Raw genomic sequence first — 9,588 nt, forward strand, 5'->3', positions numbered from 1 at the left:
ATCCAAATAAATAAAAAAACCCAAATAAATCATTCATTTCTCTCTTCCTCATTCACCACCACCCACCACTATCCCACCCGACACCACCCACCGCCCACCTCCACCGCCACCTCCACCACCGCCGTCGGTAAATTATATAAACTCGTTTTTTTTTCCAGATTTTGCGTATCGTTTTTTTCGGCACTTTTTTTTTCCAGATTTTGTGTTAAATTTGTTGTTTGGGGTCAGTTTATTATATTTGTTAATTTTTGTTAGTTTTTGTTGTTATTTATTCTTTTCAAATCTCTTCTTGTTATACATTTTTTTTTTCAAAATTTCGGGTTTTAAATATCGTTTTTTTTTTTTGTGATATACTTTTTTCATTTAAGATCTACTAAAATATTTTTCATTTGTTGTTAAAACTTTTATATAAAAATGATATAAAATGACAAAAGTATACACAGTTATGGACAAAAGTTATACAAAAATTGACTAAAGATATACAAATAAGGACTAAAGTTATACAAAAATTGACTAAAGTTATACAAATTTGGTCTAAAGTTATACAAAACTGGACTAAAGTTATACAAAAATGGACTAAAGTTATACAAATATGGACTAAAGTTATACAAAACTGGACTAAAGTTATACAAAAATGGATTAAAGTTATACCAAAATGAACTAAAGTTATACAAATAAAGACTAAAGTTATACAAAAATGGACTAAAGTTATACAAAAAACGACTAATGTTATACAAATATGGACTAAAGTTAAACAAATAAGGACTAAAGTTATAAAAAAATGGATTAAAGTTATACAAATAAGGACTAATGTTATACATATTTAGTCCATATTTGTATAACTTTAGTCCAATTTTTGTATAACTTTAGTCCATTTTTGTATAACTTTAGTCCATATTTGTATAATTTTAGTTCATATTGGTATAACTTTAGTCCATTTTTGTATAACTTTAGTCCAGTTTTGTATAACTTTAGTCTATTTTTATATCACTTTAATCTTTATTTGTATAACTTTCGTTCATATTGGTATAACTTTAGTCCATTTTTGTATAACTTTAATCCAGTTTTGTATAACTTTACTCCATATTTGTATAACTTTAGTCCATTTTTGTATAAAATTATGTAACTTTAGTAAAAAAAATTGTCCAACATTAGCTGTAAATAGTACAACTTTAGTCCATAATAGTATAACTTCAGTCATTTTTTGTATAACTTTAGTCCAAATTTGTATAACTTTAGTCCAAATTTGTATAACTTTAGTCAAAAATTGTATAACTTTAGTCCATAATAGTATAACTTTAGTCAAAAATTGTATAACTTTAGTGCATAATAGTATAACTGCAGTCATTTTTTGTATAACTTTAGTACAAAGTTGTATAATTTTAGTCCAAAATTGTCAGTGAAGTTGCATTGTATAACTTCAGTCATTTTTTGTATAACTTTAGTCCAAATTTGTATAACTTTAGTTCAAAATTGTATAGCTTTAGGAATATAAATTCAGATTTGAAACCAACACAATAAGAAGATGAGATTAAAGTTACTTTAGTCATATAGTCTGTAACTTTAATGTTTGAAGTGTATAACTTTAGTCGTAAATAGTGTAACTTTAGTCGTAAATAGTATAACTTTAGTTGTATTTACATATAGTTTTGAAAATTCAAAATAAAAAAAGTGATGAAAGTTGAGAAGAAGAAAACTATATATGAAAACTAATAATAAAAAAAAACCAAATAACAATAACAAAAAAAAACCCATAATAACAAAAAACAAAAAAACACATAATAACAAAAACCCGTTAATCTATCAAAAAAACCCGTAAATCTAACAAAAAAAAACCAAATATAAAAAAAAAACAAATAACAATAACAAAAAAAAACCCTAGAAGTAAATCATGATTCATCAAAAACAAAAATTAACAATGAAATACAATACAATAACAATAATTGAAATAAAAACGTCAGATCTCAACATTTAAATATATAAATTTGTAAAATTTATATATCGTGTGTATAACTTTAATGCACGCAGTGTATAACTTTAATAGACAAGATGTTTAACTTTAGTCCAAAATTTGTGTAACTTCAATTTATACAATGTATAACTTTTAGACATTAACAGTATAACTCTATTTTGATTATTGTATAACTTTAGCCCAAAATATGAAACTTAAAAAAAAACTTGAAAAATAACAAATAACCAAATACCAAATTCCAAATACCAATAATAAAAACCAAATAACAATAATAAAACAAAAAACCAAATAACAATCACAAAAAAACAATACCCTCAAATCCTAAAGCAAATCTAAAAAAAACAAAAAAAAAAACCAAACGAAAAAAAAAAACAAACAAACAAACAAACAAATCTTAAATTTGAACAAATCTGAGAACTCAAGAGTTTGTTTTTTTTTTCAAATAGAAGACCAACACACACCCACCCAAACATACACCCAAACATAAAATAAAAGACCAACAATAACAGCGGAAGTCATGAACAATACAAGACCAACACACACCCAAACATAAAATAACAAAAAAAAAACAATAACTGAAAAGGAAAGAAGAACGGTGGTGTGTCGGCTTTGCGGTATTGTGGTGGCTTTGGTGCGGTGAGATGGCAGTGTTGTTGTTGATGTCGGTGGTGGTGTTGTTGATGTCATGAGGTGTTGTGGTGGTGTGTGGCGGTATGGGTGACGGGGGTGGAAGGTGGTTGTGGTGGAGGCAGTCGAGAGGAAGGAGGGAGGGCGGTTTTGGTGTCGTTGTTGCTGTTGTCGTGGGGCGGTTTTGATGTTAGATCTGGGCAGATGAGGTGAGTGGTGGGTTGGTGGTCAGTGAGGGAGGAGGTGGGTGTCGATGATGAAGTTGTTTTGGTTTTTTTTTTATTTGTTTTTGTTTTTTGTTTTGAGAGGATGAGAGAAAAAATTGGGAGAGAAAGAGGGATGAGAGAAGTGGGAGAAAATGAATAATGAGGAAGTGAGTAGGGAGGTTAGAATAAGGAAGGAGTTATACAAGATTAGAAGGAGTTATACAAGGATTAGGGAGGGAGATTAGTGAGGGAGATTTGTGACCCTTCAATGAGATGTAATCTCATCCCTCCATCCCTTCCATCCAAAGGCCCTTATAAGGACTTAGGGACTTATAAGATGTAAAGGCCTTATGAGAACCCTTCTCTCTCTCTCTCTCTCTCTCTCTCTCTCTCTTTATATATATATATATATATATATATATATATATATATATATATATATATATAGGATCTCGTGCAAACATATAGGATCTCGTGTAAATGGATATATAAAATTAAGCTCGGCGTGGATAAACATGTGGATGTTTACAAAGCTAGATTGGTGGCAAAAGGTTTCACCCAAGTTCATGGTTTACACTATGACGAAATCTTCGCTCCAGTCGCTATGCTTAGGTCCATTAGGATAATCTTAGCGGTTGCCGCATTTCATGATTATGAGATTTGGCAAATGGATGTCAAAACCGCCTTCTTGAATGGGATTCTAGAAGAAGAGGTGTACATGATACAACCTGAAGGTTTTGTGGATACATCTAACCCTAAGAAGGTGTGTAAGCTCAAGAAGTCCATTTATGGTCTTAAGCAAGCATCTAGGAGTTGGAATCATCGCTTTGATCATGTTATTAAACAATATGGTTTCACTAGAAGTGTGGAAGAATCGTGTTTATACATGAAGTTTAGTGGGAGTAAGGTTGCATTCCTTGTTCTATATGTGGATGACATATTGCTCATTGGGAATGATGTTCCATCACTCACTTCCGTGAAGGAGTGGCTAGGGAAACACTTCCAAATGAAAGACTTGGGAGAGGCACAACGAATCTTAGGTATCCGGATCTATAGAGATAGGTCCAAGAGGATACTAGCATTGAGTCAAGAATCTTATATTGACAAAGTTCTTGACTGGTTCAATATGAAAGACTCCAAGAGAGGATTTCTACCTATGGGCCAAGGGATTACTTTGAGCAAGTCACAGTCTCCCTCCACCCCTAAGGAAATTGAACACATGAAGACCGTCCCTTATGCTTCCGATGTTGGGTCTATCATGTATGCTATGATTTGCACTCGTCCCGACGTTGCGTATGCCTTGAGCATGAAAAGTCGGTATCAAGCCAAGCCTGGTGAGAGTCACTGGATAGCCGTAAAGAATATCCTTAAGTACTTGAGAAGGACTAAGGATTCGTTCTTAGTGTTTGGAGGAGAAACTGAGTTGCGTGTAAGAGGTTACACGGACGCAAGTTTCCAAACCGATCGGGATGACATGAAATCCCAATCCGGCTATGTGTTTATGCTAAATGGAGGAGCTGTTTGCTAGAAGAGCTTCAAGCAAAGCGTTACTGCGGAGTCTACAATAGAGACTGAGTACCTTGCAGCATCTAAGGCTGCAAAGGAAGCTGTTTGGATTAGGCAATTCATGGAGGGGCTAGGAGTAGTCCATTCCGCCAAAGATCCTATCACTCTATATTGTGATAACAGTGGAGCTATTTTTCAAGCCAAAGAGCCTAAGTCTAGTAACAAATCTAGACACATTGAAAGGAAATACCATGTAATTAGAGATTATGTGGAAAGGAAGGAAATTGACATTTGTAAGGTTGGGGACGAGATGATAATATTCTTTGATCCTTTAACCAAGCCTTTATCAAAGGCTAAGCATGATGGTCATGTCGTTGCTATGGGATTGAGACGAGTACCATATTTTCTTTAGATTATGGATATGTAATAATTGGATAGTGTATCTTTTATTATATATATGATAATCACATTCATTGTTTTCGTATTCATTCTTTTATGAATCTTTTATTTAGTGTGACTAAATTTTAATACCTTGTTTATCTGAATAATTTGTGGAGACAATGTTGAACACTATTCAAGTGAATAAGATGAACATTGTATTTTGTCCCTAGTCACTTAATGAAGTGACGTCTCGGAGTGACTAGATTGTAAGTCGATTGATGGTTGTTCAACACCATAAGGTCATATGTGATAACTGGTCGATTACATAGGCAGAGTGTGTGACACTTTGCCGGACAGTGACCATTTAGAGAGTCCCTAAGTTCTATTATGGACGCCTGGTTGTGGCAGGGATCTCTAAGATGTTCTAATGAGTCGATTCTTTTGACTGGAGACTATTATCTGAGCAGGTGCAGTTTTCGAGTGACTTTGGTTTTTATCCTAGGTCGTGCCGTGAAAGGAGGCCAAAAGGGCATTTACTAGGTCATGGTGAGCTGTATTGTGCAATAGGATAGATAGGGCATACAGGAATTGTCCACCCACGTTGGGTAACTATATCTCAAGGCCACTCGAGGAGTTAATGACTACAAATGCGTGGCCACGCACGGAAGTAATCTGTGAGAGATTTTTTGTAACACCCCCGTTTATTTAAGGGCCTGAACTAGGACTCCTCAGATAAATGACGGTGTTACCATCTCGGAAACCCGAGGCAGTAGATAACAAAGGAAAGAAACACAGTACTTTATTAAAATGTTTATAGTGAGATTACAACTGGAATTAGAACAAAGCCTCCAAAAATATGACCAAAAGATAAAGTCTGATAAAACTACTAATAAGACAAAGGTGGGCTAGGCACTAAGTCAGTCATCCAAGCTCTCTTCCCGGCCAGCTCCCATCAGTCTCTGAAATACCTGTCAATCTGCTCCCCAATAATTGGATCATCACAGGCGTACACGAATACACAGGGTCAGCCGCGAAGCTGAGTAGGGAAAACAATGAAACAATAAAATATGATATGCATGCTCCTCCGTCACCTCCATCTCCATCTCAACTCATATCTCATATCTCATACCCCGGACAACCCAGCCATAGCGATCCCCGGTAGACTATATATATCGACCGTAGCCGATCCCCGACTCGCGGTGAGGACACCAGGGCAAGTCCTGCAGAACCCGCCTGGGCCTTATCACAACTCACATCGTATCTCAACATCGTCACTCCTACACCATCCTCCAACTCCAATGCATATGAGATGCTCAACATAAATTAATGCAACACAATATATATATATATATAAATCACTGAACTGATAAATCATAAAATCATGCCGGTTACTCGATGTTGTGATATCATACTCAATACGATCAATTCAGTCAATCACCTTCCTATATATGAGTCATAACGTAAATCAACAACCACGAATCAAGTCAACACAATTAAACAACAACGATAATAAGTCAAGTGTATTTCCCTACCTCAAAGTGCCAGCAAATCCAATTAAGCAGTTCAAGCAGTCCAGAAAATAAAGCAACGAATCTGATTATCGATCCTTCACGAATCCGTCACCTTGTAGATACCCGTATCCGTCGATATTGGAATTTATAGAGAACCCGACAAACAACCGATGATGATAGGACACATGTATTCTTTAGTTGTCATTGTCATTATTTGGGTTCGTTTTACGATGTAGAATGGGCGTCGTCGATGAAGTATTTTATTAATTTAAATGATATTTAAATTAATGTTTTTTTAGTGAGTTCATTTTATTATTTTAAATGATATTTAAATTAATGTTTTTTTAGTGAGTTCATTTTGTTATTTTAAATGATATTTAAATTATGGTTTTTTGAGGTGAATTCAATTTATTTTATTTTATTTTGAATTTATTTTCCCAAGTTTATTTTATTGAAAATAAAATAAATAATTGATTTGAAAAATCATTTTATGAATATATTTGATTTGAAAAATCATTTATTTTAATGTGTTAATTGATTTGAAAAATCGATTTTAAAAGCGAAGAAAACTCGTTTTAGAAGCATGTTTTTGAGCTCGATTTTAGCTCGGTTTTTGGGCCCGTTTTCTTTGCAAGTTGGCACGAATATCGAGTACACTAACCAACCTAAGCCTCTACCCATCCACCCTTGTTCGAACCCCCTATCCACGGCCCAAATTCCATCCCCAAACACCCCCCAACCAGCCCGCGCATACAAACAGCCCCCCTGTTTTGGCAGCTCAATCCCGAGCCCAAAACCCGCTCCAAATACCACCAAAACCCGTACCCATTAACCCTAACCCATACCCTAGTATCCTACCCATATTATCCTAGCTTAATCACCAAGAAAACTCCTCTCAAACCCTCACAAAAGCTGCTGGACAGCAGCTATGCGTGAGCAGGCCCGACTGCCTCTCCCTCTCTTTTACCCTACTTTAACTCCTTATAAATACCGCCCCTTCACCATACATTCATTCCTCTAAGTTCTCCCCACATCCTAACATCACTCACAAGCTTTAAACCTCAGAAACAAACCCTAATTGCCTCTCAAAAACCCTCCACAAAACCGACATACAAACTGAAACTGTTTGTGTGTCCTCCTCGAAAAACAATTCGTTCCTCCCTCAAACCTCCATCAAAACTCGATTTTCTAGTTCCTAATTAACCACATAACATCCATCTACACATTAGACAAAGATTTACGAGCCAAATTGCCCTTGAGAGTACACGAAATCCCTCGAAAAACAGAGTGTTATACACTCTGTTTTCGCGGTTTGTTCTTGTCTGTCCAGTTCTGTTTGTGCTCGTTTTTCGTGCCCAATAACTCAAAACGAGCAGGGGTTGCTTTAAGATCTCTGTTCTCCTCTCTTTCTAGTTTTCAAAACATCTTTTAAATCGAATTTTCGTCGTGAAACGAGGGAGAAATCATCGTTTGAAAGTTGCTGTCCAGATTTGTCAAAAAACGCGTGTTTGCTTTGTTTCTTCGTCGACGACGGCCTCTCGAGATAAAATCTACCATCGATTACGACCCAAGACGGTGTCAACGATACATGTAGGTTGAGGGTGCATCAAATCCTCCTCTTTCTCCCTTTTTATTTCGTTTTTTATGCTTGTTCTTTTATAGTTTGTTTTATTCGTTTATCGTTTTTGTTTATCGATTGTTCTAATTAATTATGAAACTAGTTTACTCCGAGTATGAGTTAAAGTACCACCATGAACACCCGCGTTAACTTGAGATGGGAAAGAAACCGCTACATCAGTCGGTCGTACACCCCCGTCTCATTTACATATCCTCGTGTTCAAGGTAGGGCATTAATAAAACGAACTTCTAACTTCGCTCCTCGTTTTTGACCCTTTGTTTGTTTCGGCCAATTCGACACACCCTAGGACCATTCACATGTTAGTATGACCTCTGATTGTTAACATATAACTTATTTAGACGACATTCGATCATTTAAATAACCTAATTAGACACATTAGGGTACATCGACATAGCTTTAAAAACCGATTAACAATTCTGTAACTTAATTGAATTCATCTTCCCTTTCACTAATTTTCTCGCTAGCATGGAAGTGCGTGCTTAACACCTTTCCATTTGCACTCGTTGACGATTTAGAATTGTACCTAACCTAGTTCGTATTTATTTATTTCAATTTGTAATTAATTAACCTTTAATTTGTTTTATTTATTTCTAATTTTTTAAAAGTCGTTTTAATTATCTTTTAAGGTTCAAAATCTGTAAATTTAATTTAATGAATTTTTTCGTAATTTATTTTACTGATTTCGTAATTAAAACATAATTAACTTTGCTTTTCTACAAAAACCGTGCCTTGCACGGGTCGTTCTGACTTCTGATCCGTGCACTGCACGGGTCTGCCAGTTTTAGTTTCTTTTCTTCTTTTGTTTCTTTAATTGTTTACTAATCCTATTTTAATAAATATGGATTGGTGAATAATTTTAATAAGTTGGGTTCAATTTAATTAATAAGTTGTACCTAATTTATTTCAAGCCTTTGTACTTATTTATTTTAATTTAATTAGTTTAATTCTAATCTAATTTGTTTATTAACTAATAATTCGGCTAACCTCTTTAATTAGTCTAACTTAGCTTTAGCTTTTTTGTTTACATTTGTTTCGTTTATTAAGACTTAATAGTTTAAGTTGTATTTTGTTAGTTTGTATTGTAATCTGAGTCAAAGTAATTGCGATAGTTGTTGTAATTAGATTGAGTTGTAATTTATTTCTCGTTGTGTCGGCATGAAATGCCTGGGTTGTAATAGGATAGATCCCAATGGCTCCCCCATTCCTCCTAAGCCGTGTTTGCGCATCTTTTATTTCAAATCAACCAACATGCTAAATTACAACTTTGACAAAGTTAGTTTAGTTGCATCTAAAACGACATAAAAATTGTTGTCACATGTTAGGGTTTAAAACGATGTTTGCATATCATATATCGTAGTAGCTATGACCTTGTTTGAAATCCATACTTGACTTAGTAGAGGCCGTTATTGACGGGCGGGGTTGTGTGTCCTTATGGGCTTCCCAACACGTACCCTCACCCCTTACTCAAGATCTATGGTTTGTGGATCCGTCTAAATACCATTGGATTACGAGAGTCATTCAAATCGAGTGATATAGGGTACAAGTCTTTATCTTTAATCACTCGTAGTCGATTGGCTTTATGCTTTTCGATGAAAGGTGTAAAGTTGACTTGAACGGTTCCAAGTTCCCAAAAAACTTGGTGGCGACTCTAATTTCTCTTAATTCGATTCGAAAGAACCTCGAGTCGATTATGCCTAGTGTGGATCCCGCGGACGCAGCTCCCGAGGGCCTTGTCCACGATTTGGC

The sequence above is a fragment of the Silene latifolia genome, chromosome Y (genome assembly GCF_048544455.1).
Source record: "Silene latifolia isolate original U9 population chromosome Y, ASM4854445v1, whole genome shotgun sequence".
Taxonomy (NCBI): Eukaryota; Viridiplantae; Streptophyta; class Magnoliopsida; order Caryophyllales; family Caryophyllaceae; genus Silene; species Silene latifolia.